This window comes from Pristis pectinata, chromosome 2 (genome assembly GCF_009764475.1).
Source record: "Pristis pectinata isolate sPriPec2 chromosome 2, sPriPec2.1.pri, whole genome shotgun sequence".
Lineage (NCBI taxonomy): Eukaryota > Metazoa > Chordata > Chondrichthyes > Rhinopristiformes > Pristidae > Pristis > Pristis pectinata.
In genome coordinates, this window is record NC_067406.1 from 26,978,008 (window position 1) to 27,000,713 (window position 22,706).

Genomic DNA, 22,706 nt, shown 5'->3' on the forward strand with positions numbered 1-22,706 from the left:
AGGGCCAGGGAGATGGTGTCTGCTATAGACCTCCTTCGGCGGTAGGTGAATGACAGTGGGTGGAGGTTTTCCGGGAGGCTGGAGTTAATGCGTGCAACGACCAGCCTCTCGAAGCACTTCATGATGCTGAATGTCAGAGCGACTGGTCAGTAGTCATTAAGGCATGTTATCTCGTTTTTCTTAGGTGCCGGGATGATAGTGGTCTTCTCAAGCAGATGGGAACTTTAGATTGAAGCATGTTTCTCTCTCTGCAGACGCTGCCTGACCTACTGAGTATTTCCAGCATCCAGATCAAGTTGCAATTTGCTGAAAATGGATACTAATGACAAAAAGCTGATTCCCATTCCCACTGCTCACCTGCCACTCTGCTACAACCTGGCAACTAAAATGGTGGCAGAATACAAATCCTTTCAAATAAAACGAAAAAAATCTGGAAATCTCTCCCCCAAAGACTGTGGATGATGGACCAATTAAAATTTTCATTACTGAGATTTATGTCAGGTTTGGGTATCATATCATACTCAACGATTCAGGAACAGCTTCTTTCCCTTCGCCATCAGATTTCTGAATGATCTGTGAACCCATGAGTATTACCTCATTATTCCTTTTTTTATATTCTATTTATTATTGTAATTTATAGATTTTTATGTCTTTGCACTGTCCTGCTGCCACAAAACAACAAATTTCACTTCATATAAGACAGATAATAAATCTGATTCTGAAAAGCAACTAGTGGCTCAAGCAACTAATAGATGTTGAATGGTGGGATTTTCTCCTTGCTTTTGCTGCTTGCTTTGTTTCAGTAGATTAATAGAGGATTACAAAATGAATATGTAGGTCTAAAGAGTGAAGAGGGTCTTTGAGAGTGGTCAGTGTCACCATTAAACAAAATGGGCTAGAGTCAATTTTTAGCCCATTGAGTCAAGCACCTATTAACACTAATTCTACTTTATTCTCTTCACATTTCCCTCAACTCTTCCCCAGATTTTACCACTGCTAGGGACAACTTACAGTTGTCAATTAACCTACCAGCCCACATGTGGGAGGAAACCCACATGGATGTGCAAACTCTACGTGGACAGCACTGGAGGTCCGGGTTGGTGGAGCTTTGAGGCAGCAGCTCTGTTTGCTGTGCTGCTGTTCTACTTTTGACAGAATGGATGTGATGGTGATTAAAGCAGGCAACAAGAGGAGACCAAATCAAATAGTGAGAGTGAAGAGAGTAGAGGAATAAATCTTAGATATTGGATCAAAAGCAAAAGTAAAGAAAAAACCTCAAGGATAAGGTTGTTATAAAGAATGAACTAAGACAAAATAAAACACATTTTAAATATGACAATAGCAAATAATTAGAAGAATTCAGATGTGTAAAATGAATATTTTAATTCAGTCAAAATGACGAAGGAACTTGTGGTACCTAAAGTACTGAGAAGCATAGTGAAAGAGCAAAACTAATGTGTGCTGGTTTAGACAAAAAATTATTCTAAACAATAAGATGTTTGAAGCAGGAGAGATCACACTTGGCCCAGATCTCAATTCAAGAATATTCAGACAAAAAGGTAATGAACATGAGATGTACATCACAATTGCTCAAAGCTTATTGGATGTGCAAAACCATTGGAGAATTTGATAATGACAAGTGCAACATTTTTTGTTTAAAAATGAGTAAAAAACAAGAAAGTAAAATCTAATTAATTTAATGCTAGTAGTGAGAAAATTACAAGAATCCATCATCATGGACAGAGTAATAAGTATTTGGCAAGATATAAGCTGATTAGAAAGAGTCAGCATGAATTTTTGAAAGGTAATTCACATCTGTCCAACTTAATTGAATTCTTTGACGGAGTCATGGGCTAGTAGAGAAAAGAGGATCAATGAATATCCTATTCCTGGATGTTTAGAAAGAAGCTAATCAGCCTCTGTGAGTGATTCAGATTCCAGGAATCATGGCAGAGGGTTCCATGATGCTATACTTGTGCTGGTGTAGTAGGCTCCCAGGGCACTTCAGGGCCAAATTGTTATAAAGGTATTTTGGAAAGCATACCCTTTCTATGGATGTCCTGTTTTCCTTTACTACATTTTTTGATTCGCCATTAGCAACATCATGAAAGATCACATTATGAAAAGCACCAATCCTAATTTGATCTTGCATGACATTGCTCAGGTGAATCAGAAGAATACATCAAAGGAACACATGACATGTATAGAAAGGGTATGCAATACAAATAGTTCTTATAATACTTTGGCCTTGAAATTTCCATGGAGTCTGCTACAACAGTGCAGGTGCAGTACCATGGAAAAAGCCTGAAGACTATGGCATGATTTCTGAGACTAGAGTCACTTGCCAGAAGAAGTTGCATCATAACTTCATTGCCATGTAACATTGCATGGCAGAGTGGCCATGTCCTCAAAACTTGAGGCTTCCCAAGTCTCAATGAAGCCAATGAGCCTAGATCTCCAAAACAATTTGGACCAAAGATCATAAATTGTGGAAGAGGCAGGGAGGTTTTATCCTGGTTTCAGCAAGTTTCTCATCTTTATTAACTTAATAGTAGTTCCAATGGCAAGAGGAGTTATGGGGGTGGAGGACAAAACAATATGAGGGAGTCGTGGGTGAAGGAGTAGTGGAAGTATAAGGATGGGTATGTCATGGTTCTTTCTAGGTAAGGAGACAAGATAGCTCCTACAACATTCTGAGACAATGTGGGCATTATTAGTAAGGCCAGCATTATCACTCATCCATAATCATCCCAAAACTGAATGGCTTGCTAAGCCATTTTCGTGGATAGTTCACAAGATCACAAGATCACAAGACAAGGGAGCAGAAGCAGGCCATTCGGCCCATCGAGTCTGCTCCAAGGAAAGGGAAATAGAAATGAGAAATGGGGAATGGGGGAAGAAGAAGAAAAAAAAACTATTCTAATCCCAATTACCGGCCTTATCCCCATATCCCTTGATATCCTGACTATTTAGATATCTATCTATCTCCTCCTTGAACGCCCCCACTGATCTGGCTTCCACTGCTGTACGTGGCAAGGAGTTCCACAAATTCACCACCCTCTGGCTAAAGAAATTTTTCCTCATCTCTGTTTTGAAACTGTACCCTCTAATTCTAAGATTGTGCCCTCTGGTCCTGGACTCACCCACCAAGGGAAACAGCCTAGACACATTTACTCTGTCCTTTCCTATCAATATTTTAAATGTCGCTATGAGGTCCCCTCTCATTCTTCTGTACTCCAGCGAGTACAGTCCAAGAGCCAACAAACGCTTCTCATACGTAAGCCCTTTCATTCCTGGAATCATCCTCGTAAATCTCCTCTGAACCTTCTCCAACGTCAACACATCCTTCCTAAGATGTGGGGCCCAAAATGGCGCACAATATTCCAAATGAGGCCTCACTAGTGCCCCGTAGAGCCTCATTAACACTTCCTTACTTTTATACACTATACCTCTCGAAATGAATGCCAACATAGCATTCACTTTCTTTACCACCGATCCGACCTGGTGGTTAACCTTTAAGGTATCCTGCACGAGTACCCCCAAGTCCCTTTGTACTTCCGTGCTTTGGATTTTCTCTCCTCCTAGATAATAATCTGCCCACTTATTTCTGCTTCCAAAGTGTACAACTGCACATTTCCCTACATTGAATCTCATCTGCCATTTCTTTGCCCATTCTCCTAAACTGTCTAGGTCCCTCTGCAACCTTCCTATCTCTTCAATACTCCCTACTCCTCCCCCTATCTTGGTGTCATCCGCAAACTTAGCCACGAAACCATTTATTCCATCATCCAAATCATTAATGTACAAGGTAAAAAGGAGCAGTCCCAACACTGACCCCTGTGGCACACCACTAGTAACCGGTAACCAACCAGAACGAGATCCTTTTATTTCCACTCTTTGCTTCCTGTCAACCAGCCAATGCTCCACCCATTCTGTTATCCTACCCGTAATTCCATGACCTCTCATCTTATTAATCAGTCTCTTGTGAGGCACCTTATCAAGGCCTTTTGAAAGTCTAAATACACAACATCTACCGCCTCTCCCTTATCCACCTTACCTGTGATTTCTTCAAAAAACTCCAATAGGTTGGTCAGGCAGGATCTTCCCTTCACAAAACCATGTTGGCTAGGACCTATCCTGCCCTGCGCCTCTAGGTATTCCGTAACCCCGTCTTTGAGGATAGAATCCAATAACTTTCCCACCACTGACGTCAGACTAATAGGTCTGTAATTTCCTTTATTCTGCCTCCCACCTTTCTTATACAACGGAACTACATTTGCAACCCTCCAGTCCTCCGGAACCATATTGTTGTGGGTCTGGAGCCAGGTTGGATAGGTTTAGCAGGTTTCCTTCTCCAGGTTTTTATGACAGTCCATGCTTCACGGTTACTATTACTTACATTAGCTTTTAATTCCCAATTTTTTAAAATTTAAATTTCCTAATGTAGCTACCATGCTGCTGTACCCTATTGTTTGTTCCCTACTCTTTTCAAAATCTCTCGACTCCTTCAACTTGACTTCCGTATCTAAGCTACTGACGGTTGGTCCTAATGTTTCTTCATGTAGCTCAGCTTAGTGTCATAGAGCATGGAAACAGGCCCTTCAGCCCATCGAGTCTGTGCCAGCCATCAACCATCAATTTACACATTAATCCAATTTTTCATTCTGCCCTCATTTTCATCAATCCCCAACCCCTGCCCACCCCCACCAGATTCTACCAGCTATCACCTACAAACTAGGGGTAACTTACAGTGGCCAATTAACCTACCAGAACACATGTCTTTGGGATGTGGAAGAAGGGTGAGCTGAGCACCCAAGAGGAAAACCATGAGGTTACCATGGGAACATGCAAACTGCACATAGACAGCATTGAACCGGGGTCTCTGGTGTCATGAGGCAGTGGCCTTACTAGCTGCACCACTATGTTGCCCCCTCCCCCTCCCCTTACCCCATCATTTTATCTTAACAGTCCTTGGGATGATCTGCCATGTTACAGTCAATGTATAAATGCAAGCTGTTGTGGGGATCGTTGACTTGAAAAGCTCCTTGGCTTCACAGGTTTGCTTGTCTGATGGACAATCAGAATCAGAATCACCCTCTGCCAGTTCAAACTCAGACATTCAGCAGGTACTGCCCATGGTTTTCTGCTCAGCGATGTGTGTAGGGGGTTAGGAGTTGTAAAACAACTCTTCCCCCTCCTCCAGTTCAAATCCCCTCCTACCCTATTTCTTTACATCAGTAGTGAGATTAAAGACCCTCATCAAATCCATGCAAACTTTCTGAAGCCTGTGTTGTCAGATTCACTGCAGCCTCTGCCATCAATGTTAGCTGCATTAAGATGGGTCTTAGAGGAAAACAAACAAGTCCTTGCTTCCAAGAGAATTGGAAAGGAGCTGCTGTCCCACAGAGCCATTTCCAGAGTTATCTGTATGTTTGATCAGTGGTACGAAGCTTGCAAAGAAGTTGAAAATCAAGATCAGAAGATATCTGCAGAGCCGGGAGTGAATACTCTACCATTCACTCTGAGTGATGGATCAAGTTGTGAAAGGATTGAATTGCTTGTGATGTGTACAAGGATGAATTTATCAGGAATATGAAGAAATGCAATTGGGGGACAGAAGTAGGTCAAAAATTCAAGAGCACAGTCCCTTATCTCAAATCCTAATAATAAAGGAAATTCAGTACAAGCACTGGCAATGAAAAAGATTCATCAAATTCTAGCCCAAAGATTGAATGGAGCATCTGAGGCTGCCCTGAATTTATCATTGTACAAGGCAATGTAGCTTTCCTATTTGTCTGTGCTCTGCTAATGGCTGGGAATGTACTCAGCTGCAGACACTGCAAACTTACAACAAGGCAAGTGACAGTGTCTCTGCTAATGAGTTCACAGATACAAATGATGTGTGGTTGATGAAACTGAGGATGATGTTATTCTTCACAACATTGACTGTGGAAGTAATTGTTGCAGAAGTTTATGGTGCTGATAATGGGGTCCTGATATACAGAGCCTTGGTCTGCTCCTCTTGATTCTCTGTTCAAATGAGCTGACCTCAGTCATGTAACATGAAGTTAGTTCATTAACATAATTTGAAAGCCATGTCATCACATAGCCTCATAGATGTTAGCAACAGTAATTTATCTAGACAACGTTGTGAGGATGTCCAAGTGTCAGCCTCACCATTATTCTGAACATCGAGGCTACACTTCAGAAGTGTTTCATTGTTTTTAATGTGTTTTGTCATGTCCTGGGGTTGGTGCAGACTGTCTTATCTTACACTGATAACGATAAGGAGGAGGCCAATGGAACTGCAAGCAGGAAGGTCACCAAACAAAGGACTGTCAAGAAAGCAAATGTTGCAACCTGTGCGGGGAAGCGGGCCACCTCTACAAGGCCTGCCCAAAACAGGCCTGTACCTACGCACAGGCAATAAGAGGGGGTGCCAGCACCAACAACACCCCGAAGGACACTGACACACCCCCCACCAACACAGTGGCCCCAGATGAGACCGAGACCAGGGGGGTTGAGGACAGCCCAACCACCTCGAGCTCCCAACCCCCAGCAATGAACTCCCAGACCCCTCCCCAAGAGGAGGAGTCAATGGGAGTGGGGGAGGGACAAGAAAGGGAATGGCACGTGGTGAAGAGGAAGAAGGCGCAAAAGACACCACCCAAGAGACAACGGGCCACAGAGAACAAGGTACTGGAAAGAAAAGAATAATGCAACAGATGGAGACCGGGAGACCGTGAGCAGCACAGAGGCTGTAGCCCCCCCCCCCCACCCAGCTCTGGGAGACCGGGAGCAGCACCGCATCCGATTCAACCCAGCACCGGGAGAGGAAAGAACCTAGACCACCAGTGAAAGGAACAGGGGCACAGATGGATCCCTGCCCACTCCCCCAGCGACACCACCAGCCTCGCCACAAGGGGCCCCACACCCAGGGGGAGACCATTCTCAATATCTGAGCCTGGAATCGGTGAGGCAGTTCACCAAGGCTGTGGCCATGACGGCCCAGGACAATTGAAAATGGACTGTGTAACTGGAACTGAACTCCAAAAGAGCCATGGAGATAAAACTGGCATCTCTAAACGTGCGCAGTGTGAAGGGCACTGCGCGATGTGTCAACGCCTTGCAGTTCCTCGCCAAGGTAAAGGCAGATGTGACTTTCTTGTAAGAGTGCGGGCTGCCACACTTCCGCAACTATCAGAGGTGGTCATGATGGCGGTCCCACGGACTGGTGGTGTGGTTGGGGGGCAATGATTGTTGCGCTTCCGGCCTGGGGATTCTGATGCGGTGGGGGGCAACTTCTCAATCACCGAGGTCAGAGAGGTGGTGGGGGGGCGGCTCCACGTGGCAGATGTGAAGTACCGGAACACTCTGCTCCGGTTAATTAATGTGTACGCCTCGCCCGTGCAGAGTGAGCGGCTGGCTGTCCTCCAGCAGCTCCCACCGCTGCTGGCGATGTCCCGGCTGGTCGTTCTGGCCGGTGACTTCAACTGCATCATCAATGCGGCTGGATGATCCAGCAGTGCCGACAGCACACCGGACAGCACCTTCAGACTCCTGATGGAAGCGGTAAAGGATGCCAAGTTGCGCGATGCCTTCAGCACCCCTGCAGGCGGAGCACAGCCGCAAAACACCTGGTTGAGTTCCGACGGCTCAGCCTGGTCCCGGATCGACTTCTTCTTCGTGTTGGAGCCAATCACGGTCAGATCCACCGACATCACACCGGTGTTCTTCTCTGACCACCATCTCCTTTGGGCCTCCTGTCACCTACAGGAGGACCAGAAGGCAGGCAGGGGGACGTGGAAGTAGAACGTCAAGCTGCTGACCCCAGAGAGCACTGAGGAACTAAAGAGGGATTATGCAGGTTGGAGAACCCTGAAAACCCTCTTTGACTCCCCTGTGCACTGGTGGGAAGCGACAAAGGAGAACATCAAGAGGTTTTTCATCCGCAGAAGGGTCCAGAAAGCAAGACAGAGTCAGGGGGAACTGTGCCAACTCCAGACAGACCTGCAGCCACTCCTCCTTCTGCAGTCGAGGGGGGTGGATGTGAGGGAGGAACTCCGAGAAGCAAAGAACCAGCAAGCCCAGCTCCACGCCTCCAAATCCTCCAAGATTATCTTCCGATCCAGGGTTTGCTCCACGGACAGGATGAGACGTGCTCACGTTTCTTCTTCCAAAAGGTGCACAGAGGGAGCTCTGTGATTCACAGCCTTAAGGAAGAGGACGGCTTAGTAACATCCTCGCAGACGGACATATTAAGGATCTGCAGATCCTTCTATGCCAGTCTGTACAACAAAAAAGCCACAGACAGCACCACCTCCCCGAACTTCCTGTCCTCTATCACAGAGGTCTTAGATGACAGCAAGCAGGAGAGTCTGGACCAACCACTGACCCTGGAGGAGCTGACTTGCTCCATCTGTTCCTTTGATTCGAATAAAACTCCTGGAAGCGACGGCTTACCGGTGGAGTTGTATCGGCTCTGTGGGACTGGATGGGCCTGGACCTGCTGGAAGTGTACAATGCTATGCTTCTGTCTGGCAGCATTTCAGAATCCATGAGGAAGGGCATCATTACCTCCATCTACAAGCAGAAGGGGAAGAGGGCAGACATCAGGAATTGGAGACCCATCTCACTATTGAATGTGGATTATCTGATCCTGCCCAAGGCCATCGCCAACAGGGTCAAGTCTACTCTGGGACAGGTGATCCACCCAGACCAAACCTGTGCTGTACCTGGCAGGAAGATCTTTGACAGCCTTGTGCTGCTCAGGGATACCATCGCCTACGTGCAGGACAGAGGGGTGAACACCTGCCTGGTCGACTTGGACCAGGAGAAGGCCTTCGACAGGATATCACACACATACATGTTGGACGTGCTCTCCAAAATGGGCTTTGGGGAGGGAATCAGGAATTGGATCCAACTGCTCTACACAGACATCCGTAGCGCAGTCCAAATCAATGGGTGGGAAACGGACAGCTTCCCCATCAAGTCTGGAGTCAGGCAGGGCTGCCCTCTCTCCCCTGTCTTGTTCGTGTGCTGTATGGAACCCTTTGCCGAATCCATCGGGAAGGACGAGAGCGTCAGAGGGGTGACGTTACCAGGCAATGAGGTCACCCAGGTGAAAACCTCCCTGTAGATGGACGACGTCAACGTCTTCTGCTTGGACCCAAGGTCAGTTCTCAGATTGATCAGCATCTACGACCAGTTTGAGTTGGCATCAGGGGCCAGAGTTAATGGTGAGAAGAGCGAGGCCATGCTCTTCGACAACCTGCCTGACCGATCCATCGTCCCCTTCACCGTCAGGCCTGACTATCTGAAGGTGCTGGGGATCTGGTTCGGAGGAGCTGGGGCGTGCAACAAAAATTGGCGGGAGCGGATTGGGAAGGTGAAGCAGAAACTGGGACTGCGGGAACGGTGCTCCCTATCGATAACTGGGAAGAACTTGGTCATCAGGTGTGAGGCGCTCTCAGGGCTGCTGTACTTGGCGCACGTGTGGCCTGTTCCTCGCTCCTCCGGCTTGGAAATCACCCGTGCTGTCTTCCGGTTCATCTGGGGATCCAAGATTGAGCGGGTCTGATGGGTCACAATGCACAAGTCCCTGGACAATGGGGGTAAAGGTGTCCCCAATGTCACCCTCATCCTGATGACCACCTTCATCTGTGGCTGCATCAGCTTGTGTGTGGAACCCAAGTACGTGGGCACCAAGTGTCACTACGTACCGAGGTTCTACCTGTCCCGGCTGTTGCGAAGGATGGGCCTGGCCCCGTGGCCACACAACGTCCCAGTCAGCTGGATGTTGCCGCACTACCTGTCCTTCGTGGAAAAGTTCTTCCAGACCAACACCTTTGACCACAAGTCCATCAGGCAGTGGTCAGCACGGAACATCCTGCAGACACTGCAGGAGAAGGACTTGATGAATACTGTGGGGTGGTTCCCCGAGCAGACTGTCCAGACCATCTGGCAGAATGCCTCATCGCCAGAACTCACCAACAAGCACCAAGACCTCACTTGGCTGGCAGTGAGAGGGGCCCTTCCAGTCAGATCCTTCCTGCAAGGTTGGAACATCACTCCCGGCGTACGCTGCCCCCGGGAGGACTGCGTTGGGGACGAGACGGTTGCCCACCTCTTTGCGGGCTGTGGGTTTGCGAGGAGAGTGAGGCGAAAGATGCAAGGGTCCTTGTCATGGTTTATCCCCAGCAGCTGCGTAACAAGGATTCTCTGATCTAAGGGCTGTTCCTGGGGACACACACAGAGACGAACATCAACTGCTGCTGGAAGGTCATCAACTTGGTGAAAGATGCCCTTTGGACTGCCTGAAACTTGTTGGTCTCCCAGCACTGTGAGATGTCCGTAGGGGAATGCTGCCGGCTGGCACATTCCAGACTGCAGGAGTACGTGCTGAAGGACGCACTGAAGCTGGGTGCAGCCAATGCAAGGGCTCGGTGGGGAAGGACGACAGTTTAGGGTTCTTCTGCCACAGGAGAGGGAGGGGCGGGGTCAGGTGAGGAAGCCCCGAAAAGATTGTAAATATGGGATTGGTGTATCACCCCAGGGAGCCACACGAGTGGCATCAGTGCTGTGGTTTGTGTAAAAAGTAACACTAATAATTGATCTGTACACGAATGTAAAGGTTTGCACTGTTTTATTATTGTATATAGTTTGTCTTTTATTATGAATAAAGTTTATTTTGGATAAAAAAAAGAGCCCACAGTGGCTCATATTTCCTTCTGACATACAAGGAGGCTATTAGGCCCATCGAGTCTGCCAGTTTCCAGGAGAACAACCCTATTAGTCCTATTTCCCCTCTCCTTATTTCCCTGTATCCCTGCAACTTCACTCTTACACATGTCCTTCAGCTCTCCTGATATTCCACCTCAGTTCAGTGGTACATTCTCTTACCACTGAGTCAGGCAGTTGTGGATTGAAGTCAGGGACAATGTTGGCAGCTATGCCCTCGTAGCAGACGTAAGGTACGGAAACCTTCTGCTCCAGTTCACCAGTGTGCATGCCCTGGTTCTGGCTGTTTTTGGGCAGCTTCCATTGCTGGTGACAATCCAAAAAAATTTTAAAAAATTAAATTAAATTGGTAAATTGGTTTATTATTGTCAGATGTACTGAGGTACAGTGAAAAGCTTTGTTTTGCATGCCGTCCATACAGATCATTTCATTACAACAGTGCATTGAGGTAATACAAGAGAAAACAATAACAGAATGCAGAATAAAGTGTTACAGTTACAGAGAAAGTGCAGTGCAGGCAGACAAGAAGGTGCAAGGCCATAACGAGGTAGATTGTAAAGTGAAGAGTCCATCTTACTGTACTAGTGGACCGTTCAATAGTCTTGTAACAGCGGGATAGAAGCTGACAGAAAACCAGGCACTATATCCAGACTCCTGATTGAAATGGTAAATCATGCCAATCTTTAGAAACACTGAAGATGGAGCTGAGAAACAATACACCAGATCAGAACAGACAGTTCAAGACAGACAGAACAAGACAGATACTTGTACGTGTCCCAAGTATTCATGGTCAGTTCCCTAATATCACGTTAGTGTTCTTCTATAATTGCTACCTCCTACTGACTGACTGTCACTGAAGGCTGGCAGATGGATATGGAAAATGAACATGAAACTGGTGAGTGACCTCCTAAAGCACTGAGAAATTTAAAAGGGAAAACAGTGAGACAACACTTCAGGGGTATTTCAATAATCGTAATATGTCTTGTTATGTCCTGAGATTGGTGTATTCTGTCTTGGCCTGTCTTTTACTCATAATGACACAGAAAGAGGCTACTGAAACCTCTCTTTGATTCCCTGATGTACCAGTGGGAAGAAATCACATCAAATATCATGAGGTTCTTCATTCTCAAAAATGCTCAGAAAGTGAGAGGAAGTCAGAGGGAAACATACCAACTCCAGGAAACCATGCAAAATCTGCTTCTTCTATGATCGAGATCGATGTTGAGGAGAATGTCAAAAAGTTAATGAGCCAGAAAGCCTTGCTCTTTTCCTTGAAATCCTACACAATCATCTTCCATTCTAGAGCCTGCTCCGTGGACCAGGATAAGACGTGGTTAACAGAGGTCACTCTGTGAATCTGCAACCTTAAGGAAGAGAATGACTCAGTAATCTTCTCACAGCCTGACATGTTAAGGATCTGCAAATCCTTCTTTGCTGAGTTCTATGATTTGAAGACAACAGACGGCGCAGACTCCTGAAACTTCTCTTTCTGAAAGGTTTTAGATGGCAGCAGTGGGAGAGTCTAGACCATTAATCTGGATGAGCTGACTAGGTCTACTCTTTCCAAATAAAACTCTCAGAGTTGATGGTTTGCCAGCTACATTGTACTTGGTTCCATTGGACTAGATCAACCCAGACTTGCTGAGAGTATACAGCACTGTGTGTCAAATTGGCAGCATGTCAGAATCCTGTCCACAAATAGAAGCCAGGGAGATCAGATCTTGGTTTAATGTGGATTAGAAAGTTCTATCTAAGATCATCACCGACTAAGTCACATTTGTTCTGGGTCTGTTAATCACATGGATAAGACCTCCAGCAGCAAGATGTTTGAGAATTTCACTCCACTCAATAATAGGATTGTCTGCATGTGTGGAGGAGTTAATTACTCAGTTTGGATAAGCACATGACCTTGGATGTATCAATAAACAGGTACAAGGTGAACAAGTTCTCCAAAATGGATGGGAGGGAATATAGTTGCTATCACATCTTATAATGACACAGACAGAGACCCTTCAGCTCATTGAGTTCATGCCAGCTCCTAAGGGAACAATTCTATTAGTTCCATTCCTCCCCTCCGCTTATTTTCCTGTACTCTGGCAACATATTCTTTCTCACACATTCTTAAATTCAGCCCTTGGATTCATTTTGCCATTAACCTACACCAATTAGCCAATTAATCAGAGCAAATCTGAAAAAGTATGGCCCAAGGATTTGCATTGGAGACATAATCAACAAATTCTGCCAAAATTTCTTGCAATGTGTTTGCTGTTTTTCCCAAAGCAATTTATGCCAACAATTTTTCCCATTCTCAAGCAATGCTGGAATGATAAAGTTGTCATGAATAAGTTTTAATCAGCATAAACGATCGGGTACAAGGGAAGTACAGACCTTATAGCCATATATTCCTTTGTTAAGTTTTCAAGTTTGGAGCAATTTAATCATCATTTATGTGTATTATGCAAATAATGTTTAAGAAAATGCAATCATAGAAGCTTTTCAATTTTTAATGTGACTCATTTTGATGCCATAAAAATGCATTGAAAGAGACAGAAAATATAGCGCAGATCTCAGTGAGGAGAAATTTTTAAAAAATGTTATGACAACACCAGAGGTGTGTCTTAGGGACTTATTGAGCCCAAAATATGCTGCACACATTTATACCAGTGATACATCAGTATAATTCCAGTTTACTGGCACTTTTGGCAGAGTAATTTTAATGGAGTGAGGATGGCCTGATAAAAATTTGATTTACATCTACGATCATGCTACACCTGAATTTCCTTGTCCCTTTTGCCCTGGAAAGTGACATTTCTAGCTTAACGCATTTGTGAATATTTACAAACATTTGCTACTGTTAGAAAGTATTAATATTTGCTTAAAATCTGATGTACATCTGCAATGGATATTTATGCTGTCAATGCTAAATATTTAATCAAATACATGTTTGAAATGGTGAAAAAATGCTGAAAGCATTGTTTTATCTTTGCTGAATTGATATTAATGCTATAATTAGCTATCAGAGTTCTATAAAATGACTATTTTGCACAAAATGTTAGTATTTTCATAACTTTTAAAATACATTTCTGCCTCTATTAGTACTATATCAAGCTGTCGGTCTAAGTTTAAATGAGCTGCTTGGTGTATGCTTAGAAGTATATTGTTTTCACAGAATTGGCAAGCATATTAATTATGAGAGAAATGATACAGATGAACTGTGTGAAATCTTTGCCACAATTATATCATTTGTTGAAACTGTTAACTACAATAAGCAATGCTATTGCACACATGTCCAATATCCCTGTAACAAATATCTCTCTCTGCCTTTTTTCATAGAGTTGTTGCTTATTAGAAAATAAGAATTGTTAGAATAAAGACCAGCCTAGTAATTGCATGATGCAGCAAGAATGGCATGGTTGACAAATCAAGGTATTCAATCACAGTTAGTTTCCTTCAGACTTAGAAGTGAGATGAAGAAAACTTCGGTGTTTGAATACTTTGGGATTCAGAGCTCCCAAATCATTTTTTCATAGTAAACATGCTTCTTTTGTCATATTTAATTATTCTTAAAGGGTATCTGAAAGAATTTAGGAATATAGGAACAAGAGCCATTCCACTGCGTCCTCTGTCATTCAGATTAGGTCGTAGTTGATCTGTACTTCATCCCTAATCACCCACTAATCACAAAGCTCTTGATGCTGTTACCCAAGAAACATAATTTCCATTAGGTAATGTATTTATTCCTTGGTTTTGTTGACATTTAAGCATGAGGTTGTTATTGCGGCACCACTCAGCTAGATATTCTATCTCATTCGTGTACACTGACTCATCAGTTAAAGCTAACATTGTATTATAATAAATTGGGGTGTGAATGTTATAGAGTAATTAAGAGGGTAAAGACAGGGCATGAAATAGAACTAGTAGGCAAGTCATAGAGCTAAACAGCTTGGAAACAGACCCTTTTGCACACCTTTCGCATCACACCATCATGTCTAGCTATACTAATTCCACTTGCCTGCATTAATTACATATCCCTCTACGCCTTGTTCATTCAAGTACCTGTCCAGATGCCTCTTGTGTGTAACGTCAGGGCCACTTATCCAGTTTAAAACTTGGAAAACGGTGGGGCAATGCAACCATCATTTATTTAGACCACAGAGATACCCAATACGTGTGAAAGAAAATTGGCATGAGATCATATGTAGCATGAAGGCTTAATTGACACAGTTGACCACTGGGAGAGTCTGATTGCGCCAGTGATAAAATCTGAACAAAATAGTTTGAATCAGAGAAAGTCCGGATGATATGTTTAGTGTCAGTGGAAATTGCTCAAAAGGTAATGTGACTAGGATATTATTTTGAACTGAATATCTGGAACCAGGTGGATTGTCTGAAGTTAGTAAGGTTGGTTATTACACAATTGAATTGAACACAGTAGGATGGATGGGAAATTAAGAGCCTGAATTGGGGGAAGGCAGATTTCAATATGATAAGACAGGACCTGGCAAAAGTGCACTGGGAGCAACTACTTGCAGGTAAGTCTGCAGCCACCCAATGGAAATCATTCAAAAGTGAAAGTGTGAAAGGTGAGATCCAACAGGTTTTCATAAGTCCAACAAGTCCAAGGAAAACCGTGAATGTCAAGGAATATTGAGTAATGGATAAAGAAAGAAAAGTAACTTATGGCAGGTATAGAGAATTGAAAAACAAGAGAGATCTTACAGGAGATAGAAAGGATTGGTTGGTGGAGATTTAAAGAAGTAATCAGGAGGGTAAAGACAGGGCATTAAATAGCACTGGTAGGCAAGATTAAAAGGAATCCCTACGCATTTTATAAGTTTTTAAAAGGCGAGTGGGTAACCATGGAAATAGAGGGACCCTTTCATACAACTGGCAATTGGTGTATGTAGCCAGAGGACGTAGGTGAGGTCATAAATGAATACTCCTCATTTGTATTGGCAGGCACGGTAGTGTAGCGGTTAGCGTAATGCTTTACAGTGCCAGAGACCCGGGTTCAATTCCGGTCACTGTCTGTAAGGAGTTTGTATGTTCTCCCCATGTCTACGTGGGTTTCCTCTGAGTGCTCCAGTTTCCTCCCACATTCCAAAGACGTATGGGTTAGGAAGTTGTGGGCATGCTACGTTGGCACCGGAAGCGTGGCAACACTTGTGGGCTGCCCCAGAACAACTCTACACAAAAGATGTATTTCACTGTGTGTTTCGATGTACATGTGACTAATAAAGATCTTATCTTGTATTCACTATTGGGAGGGATATTGCAGTTGGAGAATTCAGGGAGGGGTCAGTGAAAGTCTAGAACAAATTACCATTGAAAAGAAGGAGATGTGAGCTGTATTAGCAGGTTTGAAGGTGGATAAATCCCCAGGGTTTAATTAGATGTCTCCAGGCTGTTGAAGGAAGCAATGGAGGCTGGGGGTGTGACAGAAATTTTCAAATCTTCTCAGACCACAAAAGAGGTACCAGATGATTGGAGGATAGCAAATGTGGTACATTCATTCAAAAAGAGCAGCAGGGATAAACCAAGTAATTACAGGCCTATGAGACTAACATCAGTGGTAGAGAGATTATTGGAAAAAAATTCTGAAGACAGGATTAATCTGCACATGTATGGCTTCATAAGGAGGAGATCTCATTTGACTAATTTGTGTGAAGTTTGAAGAACTAGCTAAGCATGTCAATGAGGGTAGTGCAGTTAAAGTAGTGCAGGTTGTCTTCAGTAAGGCATTTGACAAGGATCCACATGGGAGATGGGCCATACATTTATAGGTCATGGGATTAGGGGAAATTAGCTAAATGGGTTTTAAATTAGCTTGGTGATAAGAGGCAGAAGGTAATAGTTGAGGATTATTTTTGCAATTGGAAGCCTGTGACCAATAGTGTACTGCAAGAATTAGTGCTGGGAACCTTGTTGTTTGTATATACAGTAATGATCTGGATGTGAATGTAGGAAGAGTGATTAGTAAATTCACAAAAATTACAAAAATCGGTGGTGTCATGGTAGTGAGAAAGGCTGAGTTGGTAAGATGGGCAGGGCAAAGGCAGATGGAATATAATACTGAAAATTATGAGGTGATACATTTTGGGAGGACGAATAGGGACAGGATCTTCTCAATGAATGGCAGGACCCTCGGAAGTACTGAGGAATGGAGAGACCATAGTCTGCAAATCCAAGGATGCCTCGTAGATTAGATTGTGAAGAAGGAATATGGGATACTTGCTTTCATTAGCCAATGTATTGAATATAAATGCAGGGAGATTATGTTGCAAAAGATATCAAAAGGTAGCTGGGCCACAAATGGAGTAGTGTGTACAGTTCTGATCAACTACACTGCAGGCAAGGATGCTGATTAGTGTTTTTTTTTTATTTTTCTCTTTCTATTCTGATTGGTCAAGAGATTTAAATCAGGGCATTGTCGCAGAAGAATTTATGGAGTGAGTCAGGGATTGCTCCTTAGAGCAGTATGTTATGGAACCTACCTGGGAACAAGCTATTTTAAATTAATTGAGTAATGAGGGAGGATTAGTCAGAGGTCATGTGGTTAAAGATCCTCTAGGAATTAGTGACCACAAGATGATAGTATTCCAGATGCAGTTTGAGAGTGAACACAATAGGACCAAAACCATTGTCTTCAACTTAAATAAGGGCAATTATAATAATATGAAGGTGGAGTTGACTAAAGTGGACTGGGAAAATTAGCTAAGGGACAGGTCAGTAGATGAGCAGTGGCAGATATTCAAACAGCTGCTCCATAATGCTCAGTAGGAATTTATCCCAATTAGAAAGAAGGGTTCCATGAGGAAGATGCACAAAGAGGTCATGCAAAATGGTAAGGGTTGGTGGTAGGCCAGAGGACTGGGACAGTTTTAGGATCCAACAGCAAAAAACTATATAGCTCATAAGAAGGGAGAAATTGACTTTGAGAGAAAATTTTTGTGTAATATCAAAGCCAACAGTAAGAGTTTCTATGGATATGTAAATAGGGAGAAGGTGACTAAGGTAAGTGTGGGACCATGAGAGAATGGAGTGGTGAATTAATGACGGAAAACAAAGAAATGGCGGATATGTTAAATTAATTTTTTGCATTGGTCTTCACTGTGGAGGAATATATAGGATGTTGGTGAGGCCACTCCTGGAGTATTGCACACAGTTTTGCTCCCCTTACCTAAACATGTATGTAGTGGGATTGGAGAGAGTCCTATAAAGATCGGCTAAATAGTTTGGGTCTGCGTTCCTTGCAGTTTAGAGGAATGAAAGGTGATCTTATTCAAATGTATAAGATCCTAAGGGTGCTTGATAGGGTAGAAGTTGAGATGTTTTCACCAGTGGGAGAAGCTCAAACAAGACATAGCTACAAAATAAAGGCTGGTCATTTAAAACTGAGGTGTGTAGAAACTTCTTCTCTCAGAGGGTAGTGAATCTCTGGAATTCTCTGCCCCTGAGGATATGGAGTCCAGATCATTAGATATATTTAAGGTGGAGAAAGATAAATATTTGAAAGTTCGAGGAATTGAGGGTTATGGGGAACTGGCACAGAGGAGGAGTTGAGGACAGTGTAGATTAGCCATGATCTACACTGTATGGCGAGGCAGGCTTGAGGGACCTGGTGGACTACTCGTGATTTCTTGTGAACTTGTCTTCTTGAACTGGAGCAGGTACACAGGAAACTCACCAGGATGTTCCCTGGGATGGAGTGTTTCAGTTATGACAGGAAACAGGAACTGGGTTTGTTTTCTTTTCGGTGGAGGAGGATGAGAGTGCGCATGATTGAGGTGCAGAAAATTCTGAGGACCATAGAGTGGATTGATGGTAAGAAAGTTTTCCCCATAGCAGAGTTGTTTCTAAATGGAGAACATAAGTTTAAGATAAAGGGTAGGAAATTTAGAGGGGATTTGAGGAAGAAAGTTTTTCATCCAATGGATATTTGAAACCCAGAATACTCTACCTGAGGGAGTGGTGAAGGCAACTACTATCAAAACACTTAAGAGCATTTAGATGAGCACTTGAAGCTCCATTGCATAGAAGGCTATGGGCTGAGTGCTGGAGAATGGGATTGGTATCATTAAGTACTTAGTGGCCAGCACAGTCACCATGGGCCAAAGGGTCTGTTTCTGTAGTGTATGACTCTCTGATACACAAGGGCCTAAAGAACTTGACCATACACAAAGTCCTGTGCAGACCTTGGAAGGGAGGCACAAGTTGAATGAAAAGCTGTCCCTGATGATCCTGGAATAAAATTAGCACAGAAGCTGTTCTGAAGTGAGAGGCTTCCTGTATAATCTCACACCACAGATGTTTCAGACGTTAATGAAGCAGGTTTAGGAGCTAACATTGTTTCCAAGGGAGCTGCTTCCACTCCTCAGGATGCATTGGATATTTCACCTTGCCCCATGTGTAATGAAGTAACCACCTTCCAGCATTTTGCTCATGTGTCTTCCTAACACGCTGCCTCTAATGCAGTTACAGAGGGTTGATTGAATATGTAATCATCCCTGGGAAACTGGGTATTAAACAGGGCAGTAGTATTCTTTTCCCACTAAACCAAAGGAGTCTCATAGAAATACAATATTAGGTTAACTGGCAGAGTTGAACGCATGAACTATTCTGATCAAAGGTTCAAATAGTTCATATCCCGAGGTGATGAGTGGTTTCAAAATTTTAATTTATAGGGTGACAGATGAAGGTGTAAGTCAAAAGATGTTAGGTCCTCCTTGGAGGCACACTCTTGAAAATACTTGTTGACTCATTGCTTGTAACCTTATGTGTCCTAAGAGTTCCTTTTGCAACGAAAAAATAAAAGCCTGTCTATTTGTCTCTACAACTAATGAGCCACTAGCAAAATTGCAGGAAGTGCAGCTTTGAAAAGTATGAATGTGGGAAATGTGATTTTGTTACCAGATCATTAATTATAGAAAAAAATGCCTTTCTGCTGATTTGCACTAAAAAAAAAGAAATTTCTGCTACCAGCAACTAAGTTTTAAATCACCATTTTATTGACTGTCAACAAGAACCATAATTCATGTTCAGAAAACGGGGAGAACATGTGGCTTTCTTTATGAGAATTATTCCATTGACAGGCACAACATTGTTTATTATGGTGGATTTAAACATTTCAAGAAGGCAGATATTATATTTCAATTCACTTGGTTAGATAATCACTCTACTAGATGAGACTGAGTTTAAAGAAATAACAATACTGTGAAAATAGCATGCATGAAATGATATTTGAAAATAAGCTATTTGGTTGAGTGGGTTTACCTTTCAGTACCAGATCAGTGCAGAGAGACCGTTAGAGTAATTAAATGCAACGCAAGTACATGATCACATAGGGTGGTGTTTAAATGGAAGACTGGAGTTTATCGGGACTAATTTCTGTGATAAGGCTACGGTCGGACTTAAATGCAGAGTGAATGTTGGCGGGGGTGACCTTAACCCGAGTATTCATACACAATGTAATGAGGAGGAAGGAGCAATGGGATCTCCTGAGAGATGTGGAATTTGTAATTAAGATTACATGGAGAAAGCAACAGAAATAGGAGTTGGGAACACAGGATGAGCAGGTGAAAGGGCAAGATGCAGCTGGGATGATGACAAGCAATTGATGAAACAACGAAGTGGAACAGTCAATGCCAAAATCAGTGGTGGAAAAAGCAGGATAAAAGAGCTGGCAGCAAAATGACAGAACTGCATAGGGTTATAGAATCATACACGAAGAAACATGCCCTTCAGTCCACCATGTCCATTTTACTTGTCTACACTAATCCTATTTACTTGCATTAGGTCCTTAGCCTTCTATGCCTTGGTGATTCAAGTCCTTGTGTAAGTGTTGTGAGGGTATCTGGCTATACCATCTCTTCAGGCAGCACATTCCAGACTCCAACCACCCTCTGTTAAAAAATTCTCCCTCAGGTCCCCTCTAAACCTCCTATCTCTCACCTTAAACCTATGGTCCCTTGCTTTAGACATCCCCACCATGGAAAAAGGATTCTTACTATCTACCCTATCTATCCCGCTCATAATTTTATATACCTCGTTCAGGTCACTACTCAGCCTCTTCTGCTCCAGGGAAACCAAACCCACCCTATCCAGGCTCTCTTTATAATTGTAATTCTCCAATCCAGATAATATCCTGATAAATCTCTTCACCATCTCCAGAGCAATCACATCCTTCCTACAGTGGGATGACCGGAACTGCACACAATACTCTAAGTGTGGCCTAACCAATGTTTTATAAAGCTGTAATGTGACATACCATGTATGATATGCCAATGCTAACACCAGAATTAGAAATGTGACAAAGTATATCAACCCAAAACACCCTACTATTTTGGAGAAATAACTTTTCCAGCTTCTTAACATCCATCAATCTAAATGCTCTCTAAAACCTACATGGAAGCTTTAAGCAAACCCAGCAGGACTAGAATAATACAAGGGAGAAGCTTGTCCTGGAGAAACAAAAAAAAACAGTTGATTATTTGATAGAAACTTGGTTGACTGATCATTGAGTGCAGCTGAATTATCATCCTATCAATTTATTCCAAAAACCTGCACCTTCTTTGCTAAAACAGAAGAGGTGGTGACTAATTTAAGGTGGGTAAGATTGGAGGAGAAGCTACTGGTAATTTAACAAGGAGGTAATAATTATGATTGTCATGAAGCGGTGCATTGTGTGAGTCACAAACCAGAATCAGAATCAGGTTTATTATCAATGTCTTACATGATGTGAAATTTGTTGATTTGCAGCAGCAGTACAGTGCAAAGACATAAAAAACTATAAATTACAAAATAAATAAATAGTGCAAAAAAAGGAACAATGAGGTAGTGTTCATGGCTTCAAGCCTTTGTGAGGAGCAGAGAATCAATAGAATATACATATTCTAGAAAGGTACGACTTTATGCAAAAGCTTGAGCCAGATTGGATACAGGCACTGCAAAAGTTTACATGGAAGCCCCAAGGACAAGTGACAAGAGTGAGCCAAGCCCTCAGGTAGTGTTAAAGGGAAGCATTTCTGCCTTGGAGGCATTCAGTTACCACTGATGCTTCACTCCTCTAATTGCTAGAATCGCAGATGATTTACGTTTCTGTCCAACTTGTGGTTATAAGACTAGAGGTAGTACATCAACAGCCAGTTGGTAGCATTCTGAGTCGGCAACTAGATTCAATCCCAGACACAAAAGTCTAGGCTGACATTTCAGTGTCATTCTAAGGGATTGCTCTACAGTCTGAGGTACTATTTTTCAGCTGAGTCTTCTCTATTTTCATAAGTGGATGTAAAAGATCACAAGGCAAGATTCTGAAGACTCAAAGGACAGTGCAATCCAATATTTTGGCCAATATTTATCCCTCCGACATCACTGAAAGAAGAGGAGACTATTTGCTCATTATCACATTTCTGTATATAGGAGCTTGTTGTTAACCAATTATCTCTGCATTCCCAACTCTATTCAGTCTTTATACTTCAGGAATACTTCAGTGGCTGCAAAGCACTTTGGGATAACTTGAGGAAATGAAAGACTCCATCTAAATGCACGACTTCTTTCCTTAATCTTCTGCTGGCTAGAATCCGCAGACACATACACTTCACCCATTCCAGAATTGTTCAAGGCCTTTAGGGCACCACATGAATAACTTCTCAGACTACACCTTGCACATAAACAAGGTGAGATACAGAATGTCCGACTGACCTGAAGGCCATCGTAATTAGCAACTGTGAAGAAACTCTTGGCTTCCCTCCCAGAAAACACTAGCACTGGTTTGATGAGAATGACCAGAAGATTTAACTGCAGATGTAAAGAAATAACAGTCATCTAAAGTCCAAAGTCCAACAGGAAACCCATGATCTAAAGGACAGATGGTGGGTGGAAGGAGCACAAGTGGTCCAGCAACTTGCATATTGTGTCCATACCTGGTCTCTTTACCTAAGGAAAGATATACTTATGATAAGGAGAGT